The sequence below is a fragment of the Lepisma saccharinum genome, chromosome 3 (assembly GCF_977018435.1).
Source record: "Lepisma saccharinum chromosome 3, izLepSacc3.1, whole genome shotgun sequence".
NCBI lineage: Eukaryota > Metazoa > Arthropoda > Insecta > Zygentoma > Lepismatidae > Lepisma > Lepisma saccharinum.
The window spans coordinates 137,342,837-137,364,213 of NC_139231.1; the positions used below are offsets into that span (position 1 = coordinate 137,342,837).

At 39.6% G+C, this 21,377-nt stretch overlaps 1 protein-coding gene across 7 annotated transcripts in view; it reads left to right on the forward strand.

The window, feature by feature from the left end:
• Positions 1-21,377, forward strand: part of Eip74EF (Ecdysone-induced protein E74) — a 776,515-nt gene that overhangs the window by 509,470 nt on the left and 245,668 nt on the right. The gene's annotated exons all lie outside the window — the stretch shown is intronic.

Here is a 21,377-nt window from a genome sequence, read left to right on the forward strand (position 1 = left end):
TGAAGGTATTACTTTTCGGGAAGCATACGCTTCAAGAATTTTTTGCACTTCTCAGACTTTTTAAAATATGTCCAACGTTGTACGTATTCGTTATCATTAAATTAACTAATCAGATGGAAATATAGAAATGAGAATGACGAATAGGAAATTACTAGGACTCGGAAGTTGATAACCAAAAAAAATCTTGTATATGACCTATAGAATGACCTTATTTTTTAAAAAAATGACCTAGAAATGGTAAAATATGACTTGAAATCATTTTCGCTCTTAAAATGAGTGATTTTTTAATTAATTTACAACAGAGTACTTGAACAATTAGACAAAGCCCGTTCTTTGGTGTTTTAAACTACTGAAGCAAAGGGAGAAAAGCAATTAAGTGCTAGCTTTCTTTATGTTTACTCGCCTTGTAATCATGGGGTCCCGGGTTCGATAACCGGTTGAGGCTCATAGTGGTTCGGATCCCACTTTAAACTGTAGATCCAATCCCAATTAGCCTTACTGTGAATAAAGTGGACTTAAAACACCAAATCAATCAATCTTTATTTTTACTTCAAAGTTTCTATAAGTCATTCACCTGCTTTCAGAGAGGGCCTTGTACGATACAGCAGTCGGTCAGCATCTGAAAATACAGTTGTGTTTCGCGTACAACAGATTGTAATTTTTTTCTATTGTGACTAAATCCCAAGATTAAAGCGATTATAGTGGCTAGCAAGGGAACCTCCAAGTAGGCTTCAGACAAGGCTTCGGAGGAATAATAAATGTACCACAGTTTATTATTTAATCCATTGTCAAACTTCCAGTTAAAAATAATATTGTACAATTCCATTGACCGCATCGAACTTGCTAAAAAGACCATATCAGGAAATTTAAATACATAAATTATGCTAGTAAGTGCATTTAAAATTCACGAAACAAGAGGGTAGAAGGAAAATGCAATAAAGACAGCAAAAAATATTGAAAAATGACCTAAAAGTGAGAAAAGTCAAAAAATGAAAAATAAAAACAAAGTTTTCTGTTTCTAACGTATGTGGAATGGATTGATATCAGCTTTAGCATTGTTTTCAAGGCTCAGAAAGAAAGTTGATTTTTGATTAATTTCCTAGCCTACATATCCTCTATTTTCCTCCTCCCTCATAGTATATAGCTACATATACCAGGTTTGAACAAAATCAAATCAAAATAGAAGATTTTTATTTATTCGCGTTGTTACGCTAATATTTTAGAGAAATCAGATTACTAAGAAAATGATTTTTTAAATTCTACCTAATCAATGTTATCTTTTACATAATGTGCTCTCTCTCTCTCTCTCTTTTTATCGAGATACGCAATAACTAGAGAAAATAGATTTACCAATTCGAGCTATATTTCTTATATAATTACTACCAATAAAAATATGAGTGTATGAATTAATATCCAAAATGTTTCTAAGTGAAAGTAAATAACATTAACCAGAGTATTGTAAGGGACACAGTATGAAAATTAGTTATTTGCTTCTGTGTATTTATTATACGTACTACCGCATCTTCCATTCCTCAAAACATAATAACATTTGTGGTGTAAAGTGGCGAATTCGAGTCCTTTGCGAGTGCATCTTCATCAGTTTCATCTAATCATCATTAATCCTTGTCGCGATTAGTCTAAGATGGAAGAAAATCGGCAGAAAATAAGAAACATGCAAATAATATTAATCAGTAAGTGACGAGGGATAGACAGAAAGTGCTGCTCTCTGTATGTGGCATATTACATTCACAATGTACTTTTAAAAATTAATATTTTGTGTAGAAAACATGTAAATAACTTTCTTGGAGCGATAGTTTGAAGTTTGTTACAAGGCTAGGCTGAATCTTTGGCTTTTTTTCAAATTATTCCCAGCCCGACCCTGTTTCCGAGTGGTTAGCACATCGCGCTGCGACGCCAAGGGCCCCGGGTTCGAATCCCGGTCGGGCTTGGTTGTTTGTGAATGTCCATTCATCAATTTCATCACTCATCCCCATCTTCGCAAATTAGCCAAGAGGCACAAAACGCGAAGTAAAATAAACTAAATCAATCAATCAATCAAATTATTCTACTTTCGAAAAACCGCTACGATATTCCAGAATCTGAAACATTACTTATGCTAAGAATTCCTACGAGAGCATTCATGTGAATTTCCGTGTGGTTTGATTTTGCTGTTGCCCAGCTATATTATCAATAGTTTAAACTAATACGGTAGTAATAGATTAACGTAGGCACGGTCTAGTCGAGCCTTAAGGCGACGAGTCACAGTTTCGCACCAGGCGTACATTTATTTCAATGTCGTTCGGAATGGTCACAGCTACTACAAAGAAACCGGACTATACAAGAGAGTATGAATTTCTCCCTATGTTGCAAGTGTAGCGATTTTTCAAGTTTTTGTTTGAAATGAAGTTGTACCTACATGATAAATAAGAATTTTCAGATTCCCATGCATTCCTTATGGAGAATAAAGACGGAACAACTTCAACTACAAGTTATGGCTAATCCAATGGGAGTTTTCGACTTTTTAATACTACAAATCAAATCTTCAACGTGTTCTCTTTCTGTTTATGTGTTTGTCTACGCCATTGGAAGTTTACTATTCCCAAGAGAACCAGTAAAATAATGCTCCCGTAAGGGTAATGCTAAGTTTTCTCCTCTTCCTACGACCATCCAACGCACAGACCTCTCTCTCCCCTGCTCGCCGCGGGGAAATGGTCGGCGGAGTAGAGCAGTTTAGAATCAAGGTGTCTGACTGGACACAAACTGTTCCTCCTGCCCTTGAGTCCACTTTATTGTACCATGATAATTTAGAAATTTTGGTATTTAAAAGAGACGTTGACTTAATTGACGATGCAACAGGTGGCTCTGTCAGAGGCATCCACTGCAGAATTGTTTTAACACTTCCTACTGGAGGCGAATAGAAGGAAATTTTTCACAAGTTTTTTAGACCCGAATGCTAAACACTTTGCACAACATTGTCAACCGATCAATTAATTATCTCATCTGCTGATGTAACAAAGCTGATTACGAAATGGAGAAGTTGCATGGAAATGAAAAGCCAGATGGTTCTGCGAGGTCAAAGGTTCAGTACTTTGAGCTGCTTCTGTTGTTGCTGAAGAAATTCAAGGGTTGCACATGACGGCGGAGTATGTAATCGCTTCGTTCTGGTATGTAGACCGAAGCAAAAGATGGAGTACGTCTGCAGCTTTAGGGATGATATCCGGACAACACGGGACTTGACTGGAATGTTTTGTCTCATGCGTACAGAGGTCGCGTTCTCGTCTCGTCGCAAATGTTCTTCTTTGCTACGTCACTTACGTCGCATGTTTGTTCCGCTAGATTGACCGCAGAGAGTGACGATGCGAGAATGAATGATATAATCCAGAAGTGGATGCAAGAACAATGGTGTACCGCGATTCGACCCCGGGAACTCTACGTCCTTGCTCTGCTTCTTAAGAAATGCACCGCCGTCCTTTCATTTGTATGATATAACGCGATAAACTAATTGAAAAATGGTGCAAAAGTGAGCTTTGCATTACCTTTGCCTTGCCTAGCCTATTCGGATGGCGGAAACTAGAACAATTGATTGGCTGCAACGGGTGACCATATCTGAGGCCACTCCAGTCCATTAGCTGTGTTTTTCCAGACTGACGAGGCTTTGTAGCTTGTGTTGTGTGCTTCATCCGTCTTATCTACCACCGTTCATCGTCGTGACGATCCAAAAATGGCAGAAAAGCGATGTAAAATAAATCATGGCAGCATATAAGAGCTAAATTGTGCATAAATTTATCTAGATCTTTCTTTTTTGTTTTGCTCAAATCAACCGCTACGTGACGTATGACACTAAAGTTGCAAATATAGAATATGTTGAACTCAACAATCAATCAAATACCAGATGTATATGTATAACATCAATAATCTGATATGGCCAATCTAGTCGTCTGCACTGCAGCTTCATTTTTAACAATCACAATAGATGAAAAACTTAACTTTAAGGAACACATCGCAGCTACAACTAAAAGTGCAATGCGCCTCTTAGGCCTCCTCTACAGATTCACTGAAACTTCTCTTAGCCTGTTTTTCAAGTCATTCGTTTCTCCGATTCTCGAATACTGTTCTCCAGTCTGGGCCATGGCTTCCAATACAAATCTTTCTAGCATGGATTCCGTCCTCAGCTTCTTTACCGCCATTGTTCGTCATAGAATTCCTTCTTTGCGGCATCTTCAGAAACCTGACATCCTGACTACTTTGAACATTCAGTTACTGCAGACCCGACGCGATATGGCCGATATGATTTTTTTCTATAAAATCATCAATGGGAAATTAAGATCTGAATTTCTTCTTACAGAATTCAACTTCAGAGTTCCCTCTCGATCGACCCGAAACACTGAATTGTTCCGCACCTCCACAGCTAGGCTTTCCCTTATACAGCGCGCTCTATTCCACAGGCTGCCCCAGTTCTACAATAAACTACCCACAAACGTAGACATTTTTGCCCCTGAAAGCATTTTCCGATCTTCCCTAAAAATGAATATGTAAATCTTTGTTTGTTTCCTTGTTTATGCCTTATGTTTATATTTAACTTTTCTTGTTTTTACCTTAAACCATCTTGACTTGTTCTTGTTATTTGTTAGAGTTTTCAGTGTAAAATGGCCTTAAAAGTGCTGTATCTGAAACTTTGAATAAATAAAATAAAATAAAAAAATTAAAATAAAAATTACTTTATAGATACTATCAATGCGCGTGTAAGGCACCCAAAAATCAAAATCATTTGCACGTAGTACACTCCAGTAACTGCTTCTTGCAGGCCAACGAGGCTCTGGTGTCTGAATCTACGACAAGGATAATCCTCTATAGGGCTGTGTGTGTGTTGTCCCGTCTATGTCCTTCTATGTGTTCGGTGCCCCTTTACATACTCAGCTTTTAAATTAAGGAGATTTTGGTTCTCAGAGACAATATTGTTTAAGTCCTTGTTAAGTAATGAATGAGTTTTACAATTTGAGTAAGGGTTTTTTTGACACCTATTTTCTTTCCTTATTAGGGGCCTGTCCCGAATTTTGTTTTAGTTAAGGGGCTCATCCTTGTATTGCGTGACAGGCAATATAAAACCCAATGGAAATGGAAATTCCTAGCTTGATGGAGTTGGGATAGGTAGGATGAGTCATTTGGAGACAGTGCAGTTACAAGATGCTTTGTAACCGGGGGGGGGGGGGATATCATCCTCCCCACTTCGAACACTGGATACTAAGGGGCAAAAAACAAGCAACAGATTGCAATATCGACTTCTTCCGTTACTGAGTTTCTTCTTGTTGTCGAAGTGGGGAACGTCGAGTGCATACACGGAACTTACTATAATTGTGATATTTCTAAATAAGTTTGTTCAAGTTTATCTGGAAAGGCGACAGTCTTATCTCCCCGCACGCAATTTCTCGACTGATACGGTTACTTACTTACATTTTGCAGTTCAGTGAACCTGGAACTGGTTTTTTTCTTCCCTTTTTTTGTAGATAAGAGGGCGTGTTGATTCGTTCTGCCCTTGAAACTTCGAGATAAGCCGTTGGTGACCAAGTGACATGGATGTGTTGTCTACAAGGTTGCCTCCTTTTAACCTACTGAAATAAAAAAAACTGCCATATAAATGCTGGAAGTAGGCGATGGGGGAAGTGAGTTGTTGGCTCATTATAACGGTAAATAAATCCACCGATGTGTTGTTTTCCAGGATATTAGAAGATATGCATTCCTTTGTTAGAGTATTGTTACTTTCTTTGATGGCATTCTTTCGTTACTTTACGCGCAGACCTTGGAGTTCTCGATTACTCAATGTGTGAGATCGTTTTCATATGCAGTAGTGATGCATGAAGTATTTGATGCATTTTTCTGCATCGGACGAGGTAGTACATAGAAACCTGATGTGTTTGTTTGAGTGCCCCGTTTTTCCTGATGTGTTCAGAAAATTTGGTTTTAGGTCTAACCTGGACTGGTTCTGCACTAAATTCGGTTCCGAATCACTGTCCAGTGTGCATCCACCGGGAATCGAACCTGTGACCCCTTGATTACAACACAATATCATTACCACTACGTCTTCGGGAAGTCCGTTTTCTAATCTGCAAATTAGCGTACCGAATAGCACCATTTTTTAAAATATATGATATCATAACCAATCTATGTGACGCCCGCGCTACAACGTCACAGTTCCAAGGTTTGAATCCCGAACTGGGTGTTCTTTGTGTCCCTTCATCAGTTTCATCATATCATCACTCATCCTCATCTTCGCGATTAGCCAGAAGTGGCAGAAATGGGAAATACAATAAACCAAATAAATCGATCTATGTGACGCAGTAGTCTCTTGAGGACCAGGGCCTACGAAGCCTTTTTCATTGGGTGGTATACACACACATAAACATAAACACATACACATTTAGAAGACGCCAAAACAGATTCCGGGAAACAGGACGTCTGGCAATCCTATTGTAGAAGTTTTCAGACGAAGGTACGTAACAATATGCGGCACCTGCCTGTTGATGACATTGGCTCGACACAGTGAAAAAAGACAAGCTAGAAGATGGTTCAAAAGTTTTTGAAGTATAGAAGTAGAAGAAGCAAGAAGACAAAATGAAGATATCTCCAACATCTTCAATCCATTGGATTTTATTTTTCACAAGGCATCTGGCTGGATTCAGAAATGCAGGTACTGGAAGATATGATATGAATAATGTTACTCTCTGAGTTATAGATATCTGCCATAAAGTCACATGGGGATCTATAACTCGACCTCGTTTTCCCATTCAGCCCCCCCCCCCCCCCACTCTGCTCCAGATTGCTCCTAGATAACCATATGATAGGAGGATAAATTTGTTTCCAGAACAGCTTGACTATGCCGATCGGAGATAGAATAAAATGAACCCTGTCGTTCAGAGGTTGGTCTTGAGTTTCACTGTGGTATAAGTAGTTATGGAAAAATATAAAGTTTAACTTCTATTCTTGATCACTGTTCTTATGTAAATATAATTTCTCCTAAGATGCTAACTGTGCTTGTATTTTTCATTTATCAACAAGCATTTCATTTGGCATTTTTGGGAATTGGAGTCGCATGAACCTAAATCATGGACTGGTATTCAAGTATGAACATTATTTATTAATTAAAAGCTGTTTCACACAAAGCATTGTGGGTTGGTGCATCATCCTTTTAAGTTTCCCTAAATATTTTTTAGGGATGGTATCGAGGCGGGACGAGACTTGTATTGGTCTCAAAAGGAAAATCTCGGTCTCGTCTCAATTTTCAAAACACTAGATAGACTTTTCTAGTATTACTTATAAAACTAAGTAACCCCAAGCTTGTTCTAATTTGTACCAGAAGAGGAGGATGTTTCAACTCGCAGAATACGTAGCTATTAATAACTCTCAATATCCTCCTTTTCCATCTTGTCAATTACGATAGTGGAGCCGTCGTAAATAGAGATTCATTAGTTTTCAATTAAGACCTTTACACTTTGTCATAAAGTCAGTCTTGTATGAAATCATTGTCATTTTCAATTAAAACTGGTGTGATTGGTTCAACACATGAAGTAACACCTCAAATTTTATGTTCTACGTTTTTAGGGGATTTCTTATAGTAGCAAAAGGATTTGCAATATTATAAACATTTGACAGAGCAGTTATTTTTGTGGCAAATTCGCACAGAATAGTGTTAAATTTGAGAGAAAATTTACTTCCCCAGTCCTTATTACAAGTACAAAGTGTTCCTAGTAGAAGAATGATTGAGTTGACATTTGACTCGCATTTGAATAATGTTATTATTAGAGAACGGAACTTTATGTGCTAAAAAACTCAGAAATATTTATTTTTTTATGTCTCATAATGTTGAAAATATGTGATAAAAACAGGAAAATATGTGACAAAAATAAAAAAAAATATTTTGTAACAAAAACAAAATATTACATGCATTTTAAACACCTGAAATCAGTTTCTAAATGATTACCTCTTAGTGAACTATTTTTTGGAAGAGTTGCAGTGGATCCCCATAGTTTCTTTCCAAATTCTCCATTGTAAATCTGTGACAATTATCTCTAAAAAGCATCTTATATTGTGAGAAAGATCGCTCCACGTCACAAGAAACAATTCTTGCATATTTGAAGCACGAAATGTCACTAACGCTGAAGTTTTCCAAAGCTTCCTCTTCCTCACCTTCCAAAACACGTGCAATTTGGCACAAAGTTTGAAAACCTTGGTTTTGTCCCAAAAATTTCTGTATATTTAGACATTAGCACTTGTGCGTTAGATCCAGTGGGGTTAATATTTTCCCCCAGTAGGATCGTAGGCGAGGCGCCAGAAGTCTGCCAGCGAGCGTGTTCAAAGACAAAATAAACCTAACACTCTCGATATGAAAAAGGTGCGGAGAATAAACCTTTTTTCCTTGGAGGATTTCGAGGTAGCTGAAGACAATGAGCGAGTTTATGTATTTAAAATGAAAATTCGCAAAATATGTATTTACATACAGAAAACTGGAAGATATGTGTTTTTATGTAAAATAAAATTTGCTGCGTTCACGTATAAGGCTATGATCAGAATTTTGGCAAAAACGAGGGTCTCTATCTTATCGCAGAAAAAACATTTATTTACCTAAAGTTCCGTTCCCTAGTTATTATACTAAAGTTGTGAAGGGTAATTTTCAGGGAGCGCCCACCACTTTTGCTTTTTAAACTGGATATTTTATTAATATTACAAATTATACAAAACAATACCTACTGCTTTTTTTTGCGAGAATTTATCAATAACAACGATTAAAGTGAAAAGGTGAAATGGAAACTTACTGAATAACTTACTAAAATACTCTTACTAAACTCCATCGAGTCACAGAATCTAATCAAGGTGTCCCGGGTTCTTTATCCGGTGGAAGCACATTGCACAGTGGTTCGGATCCCACTTTAAACTGTAGGTTCCGATTAGCCTATCTGTGCTTAAAGTGCCTCTACAAAATATGAGCACAGCTCAGGAATAACTCTGATGCAGTTTTTTATGCGGACTCAACAGCATCTGCACGCATTTTGATTTAAGTTATTATAAGTGTGTTGTTTTAGTTGTGTTAATAATGTGTACTGGCAATTTAAGACTCTCAACTGTAGACTGTGGACAAGTAGGGATCAGGTTTAGCAGCATTTTAAGTTAACTTGTGGCAATATTATATCATGGGACTATACAGCCGAAGGAAGATACTGTGCAGAATATTCTATGCAGATTTGTGAAACATGCAAAATAATCGAGATACTTCCATATCACATCTCGTTTGTAGGCGGAAAAGAGGGTTGCCACTGCTTGTAAGATAAGAGTCTGAGGTTCCAACTCTGAAGAATGCCCATGCCTAAATATGACCATCCCACCCGCCAGCGACTGAAAAGACCAAGCCGAAGTGTGCGGAGCACCAAGACGTGGTGTCTGAGGTGTTTAGGTAATCAGCATTCTTCCGAGGGCAGCAAATCGTTCACCGCACAAATTGGCATCGTTTTCCAGCGCCTCAGCCGAAGGGGAGTTCATATTGGCAGGTGGAAACGTGGGCTGCTCTGTACCGCATGACTTCTTGTAGCAGATCCAATGACGCTGAATATTTCGAGTACCCAAACAGTGCAGAAATAGCGCGCGATATTTGGTTTGTTTTTATTGGCTCCGCTAATTTCAAGTCCCTTGTTTCTACCGACAGGTTGAAAGCGATTAAGCAGGTGGAAATGACGTGAAGGGCGCGAAAGTGAAACTTGACGAGACGGCTGTTTATCATCGTTGAAGGTACCACCCCGTCGTTCATCCGGAACGGTCGAGAGCAGAACGAAACTTCTTAAAGGCTGATGCTTTGTTATTTTCTTTTGTTTACCTGGTTCAAGAAATCTTAAAAGTTCAGAAAATTTTACTCGTAAAGTTCTGTTGCTTGAGGTCTCACGTAAAACGCTATTTTTTGGAATTTTAAAAACTGTGGAATCGTAGAATGTTTTCTATGAAGGTAGTTTTTACTTCGGTTATTCCGTTTGAATACATACTAACTGAACGTTACTTCTGCTATTAACAACAAAAGTAACAAGCTTTCTGCTTTTTTAACATGAAGTACACCATGTCAACTTACAGAGGGGGTCGACCCTCGACGCCCCTGTTTGGGGTAGGTACTAAGGCCATGGAAGTGGAGAAATGGAACATGTTTGCTTCAGGATAGGTGTTTTTACCAGGGTTGTTAAATGTCTAGGAACCCGTAAATTCTATTGTGTTCCCGTAACAGGACTGGAACCTTTTTTCTCGCACAATTTCAATTCGGTCCAAGTTGCGTATTGTTTCATTTCAATACGGAACTTGCACCCTATTTAAACTGATCCGGAAAAAAATGTTCCTGGACCGTCTTTAAATTTATCAACAAAAAAAAGGTTCCTCGACCGTATTTAAATTGAGCGGGGAAAAGGGTTCCTGGACCCAGGAGCGTATATTCTAGGCTACCTACGCTATCTGCAAAGCCTCAACCACATAGACTAAAGTACAGAAGAAAAATCAACTATAAATTGTGAATAAAAATGTTCATATCAATAAGGTGATGGTGATTCTGAAGTTAGCAACCTGATTTCTTAGGAGTTGGCAACCTACGTAGCTGGTATAGCAACGTGTCTTCCTTGAAGATAGAGAGAACGATCACAATGGAAGTGTCTAACCACTTACACATGGCGTTTATGAGAGCCTAATCGGCTCCCTCCTTCCATAGCCTAGGACCACGTGTCATAGCCAGATAGGACAGATGTTGAACTCAGGATACGCCACTGCCTGGGCCGTATATAAATTGAGATTGCTATACTTTACATATAAAAAGGTTCTTTACGGTCCAGAACCGATTTACTGGAATTGAATTCATTTCAAATTCTTGGATCTTTAACGACTCTGGTTTTTACATCTATCCCAGAGTTAGAGTCCTGGTCGGGTCGGGCCACAGGTTTCACTCTCCGCAAATCGTGTCATCAACCAACCATGTGGTGTTGAGACTCTGATGATTATAATAGGACGTCCGAATATCGCTACCTGTCACTTTCGAAACTGCCCGTGTCCCTGGCTTCCATTTCGCAAGGGACCGCACCACCACGTCTCCAGTCGGAGCGGAACAATAGCGAACCCAGCTCTCAATGCCGAACCCTATTAATACCACCCGGATGATCGATTCCTCGTTTCGAGTTGAGAAACGTCCCCCGTCGGCCGTTTTTGTCCCGTTTTCAGTTGGGCAATTTCCCTCGATTCGGATTTCTGGGTCGGAATCTCCGCGTTGTTGTTGTTGTTGTTGCATCCCCTTGACTGCCTCCTCTTTCCACTCGGGTTGCTAATTGTCTGTCGCAACGCCGCTGCTCGGTGACGGATTTAACGGAACTTGCCGGGGACGCGGTTACCAAACTATCCCGACCTTCTTCCGACATGTTGGAAATCTCTGGCAGGAAGAGCATCTCCGGAACCATTCGACGCAATCTGCGCCATTTGAACGTTGCCCCTAAAAAGATCAGTTAATACAGCGTTATTCAAAAAGAATGGTACAAAAGTAAGGTTAATTTATTTTAAAGTGAAAAGAGATACAAAAGCAATTCTGGTGGGAAAGAAGAAAGGAAGATTGTAAATTTATAGCCTCTGGTTCTAGTTAACGTAAAATCCGCTAGAGGCGCTACTTGTTGATAGCTAAAATGGCAACAACGAAGGTAGAGCAAGAATATTGCGTAATGGACGAACAGGGGCGGTTGTTCCAGTTCAGAGACACTTTCGTGCGAAATTCAAGAAACGACCACCACATATACCTACACTGCATTACACGCTGGGTGCAGAAGTTTGAATCAACTGGATGTCTGTGGATCGGAGCCAGTGATGTTGGAACGCGTCTGGCAAGAAATGGATTATCGTTTAGACATCTGCCGTGTTACCCAGGGTGATCATATCCAACATTGGTAATTGCCCAGGTAAATTTACAATCTTCATTTCTTCTTTCGCACCAGAATTGCTTTTGTATCTCTTTTCACTTAAAAATAAATTAACTTTACTTTTGTACCATTCTTTTTTAATAACCCTGTATATAGTCTGATTGATAACCTATTCAGCACTCTGCGACGACTTTGTTAGCACAGCACGCTACAACGCCAGGGGTCAAGGGGTTCGAATCCCAGCCTGGGCATGCGTGTTCTTTGTTGTGTTCCGTAATCAATTTCATCATATCATCACTCATCTCCAATGTCCCGATTACCCAAGAGCGTCAGAAAAGTGACACTAAATAACAAAAATGAAATAAAATTAGTCCACACAATAACTAAACGGCACTTTGTTAATTTGATATTATGTTACTTCGCTTTTCTGCCACTTTTGTTATTCGCGTAGATGAAGATGATCTTGATGAAGGAACACCCATGCCCAACCCGGGATTCAAATCCGGGAGTCCTGGCGTCGTAGCGCGCGGTGCTAACCGCTATCCCACGGAGGTCGGCACTAAACTCTTCGCAAATCACACTCTTGCAGAACCCAATGCGAGAAAAGTGTTCCCATTTCCCTTTAAGGCAATTAATAACCTTCAAAATATTTTTCTCTTTAATCTCCCTGTGCCGTTTGCCACTTTCTTTTCTTTTCTTCGGTCCTTCCATTCCATCCCAATCTTATCAAATTTCTCTTCGCAAGGTATCTGTATAGCTTCTCTTTTAGAGATATATTTTAAGCCGATACCACTTTTAACCGCTATCCATACCTACGGATACTATTCCGATTCCCATGACACCAAACAATTGAAACTTGTTCCAAATATTAATATTAGTGTCAGTATTCCACTCATTAAGCATCATTTTATCAGTATTTTGCTTTAAAATATTTAAAAATTACATCACAATGTAAAAATACCTGTTATACAGAGCGTTCGAAAAGTCCGCGCACTCAAAGTTTGAGAATTTTTTGCTTATAATTTATTGAACTTGTCAACGTAATGAATACATACATTTCTTAACTATATCTTGAAATACACAAAAAATAAGTTGTAAACTAGATGTGAGTAATACTGTAATCTCTGAAGTCGGTAACACACTCACAAGACGGCAAACCACTTAGCGCGTTGAAATACACAAAAAGAATATTAAAACTATTTTGAAACGATCCTCCAATTTCGGTTTTAGCTTGTGGCAGATAATCGGGGAATAGACTTATCCACTTCAACACACATCTTTCATGTGTCTTAAACCCAAAATATGCTTCCAATATAGCGACTCGGGCGATAACCTTTAAAGCTGCAGACTTCTGACGAAATTCCGCACTTCCGTTCCGCGTGTTTGCCTGTAGTGGGCCTTACACCACTTGATTTCAATAGAAGCAGACAACAGAAGTTCTGTTGCCGCATTTCTCCGTGTTTCCCCGCGTCTCAGTGGGCGATGTGCTTAAAAGGCATTGTTGACACACTGTGATTGTTCGTCTCATACGGAGCATTGTAACAGCAACACTGCTCTAAATATAACATAAGCTCGTTCTTGAAGGTCATACTGGCAGGCTTGCCAACTCATCCAGATGAATGCCTTGAGTGCGGGAACTTTTCGAACGCACTGTATAATAACAAAAACAGTCCTATCACATAATATTGGAAAAAATCAATAGCAACTTCGAATTTTGCATAAATTCTAGGATAATTAGATTCTGCGAAAGTTCGTGGTCCCTGCGAACGATCAAAACCCCGAGAACCCGGTATCGGTACATAAAATCCAACCGACACTTTCCGATACATCGGTATCAGCTCGTCTTTAATTTTAACCTATCGAGATTGAATAATGCACTCATCTTGATTTGATTCACTTGTTACATAACCCAGTTAAATTAATCAATACCATGATTGAAGCCCGTTGCCTGCAAGTACAAGTGCTCCAATAAACGAAAAAGAAATAGATGTCCAACGCGGTTCAAATCTTGTGTTTATACTCTTAGTCAGGGGCTCCTTAAAAGCATTCAATTTGCATTACCCCGAGCTATTTCTGTCTTGCGACATATAAGACTATCGAACTGTGGACATCTTTCAAATAGTAATGCGGAATTCGCAGAACGAACGATTGTACAACTTCGACGCTCGTTGTTTAGCGGTCAGGCACCCGTATTTCGCCGTAAACAGCTGAAAACGGTTGTTGCCCAAGCTCTTTCTTCGTAAAATTGGGGGAATACGGTAGCATACAGCCAGAAGCGTGCGTACTGTTACTCCGAAATTATTGCGAAGCTTTTTCTGGGACCCGTTCGAAGACGGGGAGGAGACGAATTTCAAATTGAAGGTTAGGGAGTCTTTTGGGGCGCAACGCGACAGAAGGGCGGTCTTCCACAGGTCGTTAGCGCAAGTGAGAAGTCACGGCGAAAACAATACGACACGCCAACTTCGCAGGGCTCGACGTTTCATTTGGAGCCGCGTATTGATGTTTTTTTATTATTATTTCCCAGAAGGATTGCTGACAGAGCACCTCCAGCAGACGCTCGAATCCCCCGAGAGAACAGTTAAATATTTTCTTTCTTTTTTTGTGGATGTGGAAAGGGGGAGGTGAGCTGTAACGTTTTTTTTTCAGCTTCTTAGTCATGTTCAGACATAAATGTTTGATTCGTGGAATTTCCGTTTTTTTCCTCTCTCCCCCTCTCTTTCGTGCAAAATATATTCCGGAAAGGTTTTCCCTTCCCCCTTTTGGGTGTTGTTTTTGTTGCTAAATTTTTCATATCTTTCCCTGTTTTTTTTTCCCCTTTAAGCATTTTGTTTTCTCTACTTATTTTCAAGCGAAGAAGTACACATGCATAGCAGTGGTGGGATCAAGTACATATGTATAGCTTCATAGAGCATACTTTTATTTAAACTGTCTAGATGCACTTGAGAAACTCAACGATGCTTATAATAAAATGCACAGCGTGTCATTGTATGTTGTAGTTTGTGGGGGGAGGGGGTGATAAAACGATCCGTGGCAGGGATGACAATTTTCGTCTATTGCCAAAGATACTTAGGTCTCTTAGGTCTGGGTCCATGTTTATTCGCGCCCTGTTTACAGGTACTCACTCAACTGCTGCCTTGTGATATACATTGGCTTCATATCGTTACTGTGCAGCTCGAACACGGCTCGCGCAGCGGTTGAAAGCACGCCGCTTGCCGGCGAAATCGGATTAAAAGTATACCCTCAAATGCATATCGCATTTGGTAATTTTCCGAGTCGAGGTTCTCTTTGGTAATAACGCTTCGAAACACTGCATTAGAGCTAATTCTGATCAACAGCATGTTATCAAGAACAGATAGGTCCATCCCGCCCGAACGTAGCACCTCTCTGCTACCTGGATGCCGTGAATGTCAGTATTTGCTTTCATGTGTCGTGTTGAAGAAGTATGTGTATTCGCTTCTGTGCAGTTTGCTAAGGTGCATACCGGTAAGTGCTATTGGTGTTGTTATAATTCCCAATCATAAATACACTTTGGAACAAATAATTTTTATGGTTATGAAAACAAAACTCGTGCAAAGGTGTGAGGAGGCGATTTTTAAGGAAACTTTCTCAAAAAGATGTGAAAACTGTGTGGTAATACAAGGACAGCATTTCCAACATCTTCTGTAATAATTATTTTATTTGCTTATTTATTTCATTTTAGACAGATATAAAACCTTCAATTACAGAAGGAAGATAAACATATACATATATTGGTTTATACACAAAAAGCACAAAGCCAATACAATTAAATGGTGTCTCTACCAGTGTGGAAAATCTGGAAAATTCATGGAGTTTAGTTTTTCCGGAGAAGTCATGGAAAAATCAGGGAAATGTACTGTTTCTGGGAAAAATCAACATTTTTGTAGTAGTGCACTAGAAGTACATTTTTGAATAAAGAAAGAAGGACAAGAAACCTTTTTCTTTGTTGGTGATATATTGAGTATTACTTGTAGTTACAGTAGAAATTTCATATGAAAATCTCTAGGAAAAGGGGGTCATTTTTTAAACCATATTCAAGTAAAAATCTACTGCAGTAAGTCGCTGTTGGTATTTACCACTTTCTTGTTACAATCTTTGGGTTGTGTTTCATATTAGGAATAATACATATATTACTAAATTTTACTATAATTATGTATTATTTTTGCTATAATTGTTATGATTTTTATTAGAAAAAATTCTTTGTATACCAATGCATTGCAAGTATTACATAAAAGCTCATCCAATCCAAGAGTCAGTCTCTCTTCAGTTTCCTTTCCCATTTTTACTTTTAACATGTGAAGTGAATATTCTAAAAATTTGGTTCAGTGGGATTCTAAGTATGGTGTTTAGTTAAAATATAGTAACCTTCCTACTCACATGTTTAAATACAAAAATTGCCAAAAACCTAGAAAAGTCAGTGAATTTTCTTTTTTACAAATTTGTCGTCACCTTTCAATTACCATACATAGAAGCGTGTAGACCGATAATAGAAGTAAACCATTAAATAATCATAAAAATCCATTTAACTAATCTGGATCTTTCACTTGTCATTCACCATCAAAGAACAAAGACCTGTGTAATAATTACATCTATTGAATACATGTTCATGTATAATTGTAGAATATACTAGAAGGTAAAATATTGTTCCCATGATGAGTACAATTGTGAAATATTTTAATTAAAGTAAACCTGTGCGTCTGGGTTGAGGAGATACGTTTGTTCGATTTCGTCGACAAGCGGTGTGAACCCGGCCGCTACGCGAGCCGCGTTTGAGTGGCACATTAACCAATGTATTTGGAAGACAACGTTGGGAAATCGAAGATTCTGAGTTTTAGCTGCACTTGCTTCCAATACGCGTGTAGAGAAACGTAAGTTCCAGAAGTTGTTAACGATCAGACGAAGTCCACTTCCAGGAAAACGACTTGACCCTTTCAAGTCATATTATTGGTCCTACCCCACCTTCTTCCTTTCTTCGATGTTCGCGTGCGAAAACATCCTTTCTCTTGTGGAAAGAAAGTGAGTGGGGGGAGGGAAGAAAGAAAAGGAAGCGTTTAATGAGGAGGAGAATAATGGGGAAGGAAAAGTTTCGTAAGCTACGGCGGTTTTTTCCCTGCTCCGGCAGATGTCACAGGAAGCAGTTTGAGGATTGTCTGGCGGGAAACCTCTTTCTGTTGCATAGGAAACAATTTGAAACCAAGGCTAAATTCCGAGCCGGTGTCAACGTCTCGGTCCAGGGTCGCTCTCCAACCAAACAACAAAGTAAAGCAGGAAAAAAGGTGAGGAGCTTCGGGAAAGTGATCCGTTTCAGAGTTGACTGCGTGATTGCTCAGGGGAATGTAAAGTAGGGACCTCTGCTAGGGGTGGAGAACACTTGTTGGAGTCTCGGAAGTGTTGCCACCCCGTCTCGTTTTCTCCTGTCTTCAGGCGAGTAGCAACCACCCCGTGTCTTGCAGTGTGGGGTTGTATAGGTCCTCACTAGACTCTGTAGGCGTTGTTGAATGTTTTCGATAACTCCAGGAGTTCAAGGGATATAATTGTTTAGGTTTACTGAACGAGTTAGTCAAGATGTCAAGTGCTGCGTTGGCGTTTTGTCTCAGTTCTTTGATTGATTTGCTTTATTTTCCTTAGCTTGCTGTGCCACTTTTGGCTAATTTGCGAAGATGGGGATGAGTGATGATATGATGAAATTGATGATTGGACACTGACAAACATCCATGCCCAGGTCGGGATTCGAACCCGGGACCCCTGGCGTAGTAGCGCGATGTGCAAACCACTCCGCCACGGGGGTCGGCAGTTGCAGTTCTTGAATCAAGCATTGGAGAAAGGAAGTTATTGACATTTTGCCTGGTTTTCTCCTTCACGGTCGTTTCTTGCATTTTGATAATATTTGCTTCTCTCGATATTCTACGTATATCAGATTTTTTTTTCAAAATTTCGAGTCAGGTGCAGATGTAGAGGGTGAGAGAGAGAGAGAGCGGGAGAGAACATACCTTAAGATATTCTGAACGTAATGTTAAGATGATTTTTTTAAAGTAAACTAGCGTACTTAGCGTACTCCCACAAAACATCCACTTATGTCGTCAATATATTCAGGTACCGTGTCACTTTTGTCAGTAATGAAAAAACTCAGTCTGACATTATAGTATCAAAAGTAAGTTTATAAATCATTTCTGACAGTTTGTTAGCCAATTTTTAAATAATGCAAGATGATTTTATAGGTAATTGTTTTAAAGTATTCTTTTACGTTAGCCATTTTCCCGTAGCAGGAACTGGCGGCTCATTTTAATTACATTGATTGAATGAATGAATGACTTGATTTATTTTACTTCGCTTTTCTGCCACTTTTGGCTAATCACTAAGATGAGGATGAATGGCGACAGCATGAGTTGGATGCAGGCGCGGCTCGTGCATTATTTACCCGGGGGTTCACTGAAGTGATGTGACATATATTCACTTTCCGCAAAATATACTTCCTTCGCCCAACAAAAGGATGGGGGAGGGTTTAAAAGCTTTGTCAAGAATTCTTTTTATCTGGGAGTATAAGGTTTTGTTGTAGGGGTGTGCGAATAAATTTAGGGCTGAAACTACAATAAATTGTGCCTTTATGAAAAAAGTTGAGTTTTGTTGGAATATCATGGACATCCTCAAGTAGGGGCAAGTAATATATTTTTTCCCCACGAGGAGCAAAAAACACTCCTTCAGTCTAAAGTTACTGCAACGCTTTTATAATAATTACCAAAAATTACTGTGACTGAAATTAAATTATATGCGTGTAATATATAATTTTTGGTTTACATTCAATTTCCATGGGGGGGGGGCGGCCCCCTTTTCCCCTTCCGGACGTCCATGCTGACTAATCAGAACTGGTCCTACATTTGTTAAAGGGAAATGGCAACTAATGGCATGCGCATACTAGAAATCGAACCTGAGACCCTTTCATTTATACGCGACAGGTTTGTTCAAATTTGGGGCTGGTCGACCAGCACACGCTTTTTTTCAGTGGACAAGGAAGTTTGTTTACGTTAATTATGTGCATTTCTATCGGTCATTTCTTACCTGCGCGGACAGCAACGCCTACACTGCATCAAATCACATAACCTAGGTAAAGTCCATCCCTCGTTTCACTCGCAGCATCACTTAATACTTTCCAACAAGTATCCAAGCACTTCAAAAACTAAAAAACTTGAGACTTTGACACCGAGCGACAGCGAGTCACGTCTTCGCGCCATTCTTTCTCTTTCGCGAACCCGAAGTGTTTCCACCTTTAAGGAAAAACCTCTGAATGCATGCACAAGGTATTTTGGTAATGTATCTCCTTTATTTTAATTCATCGCATCTAATTCCAGCTTCTATTTGTTTCCACTCATCCATCTCTGACACAATCTTGCATTTATTCCAAGAAGTTCGGTGCAAAAATGATACAAGAGAAGATTGAATATGTAATGTGTGCGCTTCAAACTTGAACCGCACGCAGCAACACTGGAAGGGAGGAAGCAGCGAGAAAGGAGCCTTGTCCCGCGCCTTCTGCGAGAGAACGAACTGCGCATGACCGTTGGGTTGAACATAGGTTCTGCAAATCTCATCTCCCATGTATTTTGTCCTATACCCTCCTCGCGCTTCTGCTCCCGCACGAAGCTTTCACAATGGGGGTTCAACTGAGGGTCTGTATCAGGGCGGCCGATTCGCGGTTTCTTCTTCTCAGCAAGAGAGTTCGCCGTGTTACGGGCACAAATACATGACTTATTGTGTAGAATTTTTAGCGAAATAATGTGAAAATTTAAAGACATTGTTCATTGTTCATTCTCGAGGTGATTATCGTATATTACTGGGGGTTCACTGATCCTGTGCGCTATAGGGCCAACCGCGCCTGGTTGGATGAAACATGATGTAAAGACACGACACGAGCCCCTCACAGGATTTTACTGCCTGTAGTCCAGACGCCAGAGCCTCGCTAATCTGCAAAATGCAGTTCGGGATGTAGTACTACATGTACGTGGCAGGATGATGACATTTGGGTGTGTTCAGCAAACGTCATCCTTTTAATTACATGATTCTTTGCTGTGCTATTTCAAGTTAATGTATTTTTATTTCTAACATGGACTAACAACAGTTGGAGCTTGAAACATGTAAATTGACTAACGAAGAACGCAAAAAAGGGGGAAATCAGAATTGGAAAGAAATTATTGTGGCCTTGATAAAAGTATGTAATAGTGAAACAGATTTACAAGATTCTTGTTGGGAAACCTGTAGGAAGGCCAACACGAAGATGGGGGGATAACGTTGAGATGTACCTAAAGTAAATCGGTAAGGATGGAAAATATTGGATTGATCTTGCTCAGGATAGGGACAGATGGAAGGATTGTGTTGCTGCAGCCGTAAACCTTCGGGTTTAAGAAGTCTAGAGAGTTATTTAGTTAGTTAGTTAGCTAACAATTTATCGAAGTTCTTTGCGCTTTCCTTGTGCGCTCTTCCTTAATTTAGTTTCAAGTATTTATATTCGCGTGACTTCTCTAATTCTGAAGCCTGTTTCTGTTTACGAGTCATGAACTTTAAGCTTACCATTGTTCACGCAAAGCAAACTCCTGCAGGACTTCCTTTACTTAAAAGTTGTTTTTGTGACTTGTGCTGTTAATGAAGCTCGATAAAGACACATTTTCAGATTATGCCAGTCTCTGGAGATCAAAGAGTGCGTCAGGGTTTATTGTATTCAAGAGAAGGAGGAAATGTTGTGAAAAAATGGGGTTGTTCCTCATGACCTAATGCTACAGAGAACGTTTTGAAATTTACCCAAGTCCATTTGGTTCGTTTCCAGATAACTGTGTCTTTACCACCAGAACGTTGTAAACAATAGTTTAACTTACCTGAATCACCAAATCAGGAGTAACCCAAGTCAAGGTTAAGGCACCGGAACCTTTGGCCTATCTCAGAATAATGAATTTGGGGGGGAGGTGTTCTGTCGATTCCAAAAACCGCTATGATATTCTTAATGCTTTGATTGAGTGATTTGATTGTATATTAGTTTGCTTTTCTGTCACTTTTGGTTAATTGCGAAGATGGAGATGAGTGATGATGGGATGAAATTGATGAATGGACACTCACAAACATACAGGGACGACACAGCACAAGCCCCAGTGCAACAGCGACGCAGCACAGCTATGGAGGATAATCCAGAACTTAAGAGGAAAGGAGTACAGAGTACACAGAAGCGGAGATTACTCCCGAAACGTGGGAACGACATTTTTAGGGAATAATGGGAGAAAGGGAGGGACATATAAATACACCTGGGAAGGAGGGAAAATTGCTTGGGCACCTTCGTACCAATTTTAAATGAAGACATAACTGACAGTGAATACTCTCTAGCAATCAACTCGCTGAACAACGAGAAGGCGGCAGCCAGGGATAGCTTAACCCCGGAGATTATAAGGGCCACAAATAAAAAATCACTGG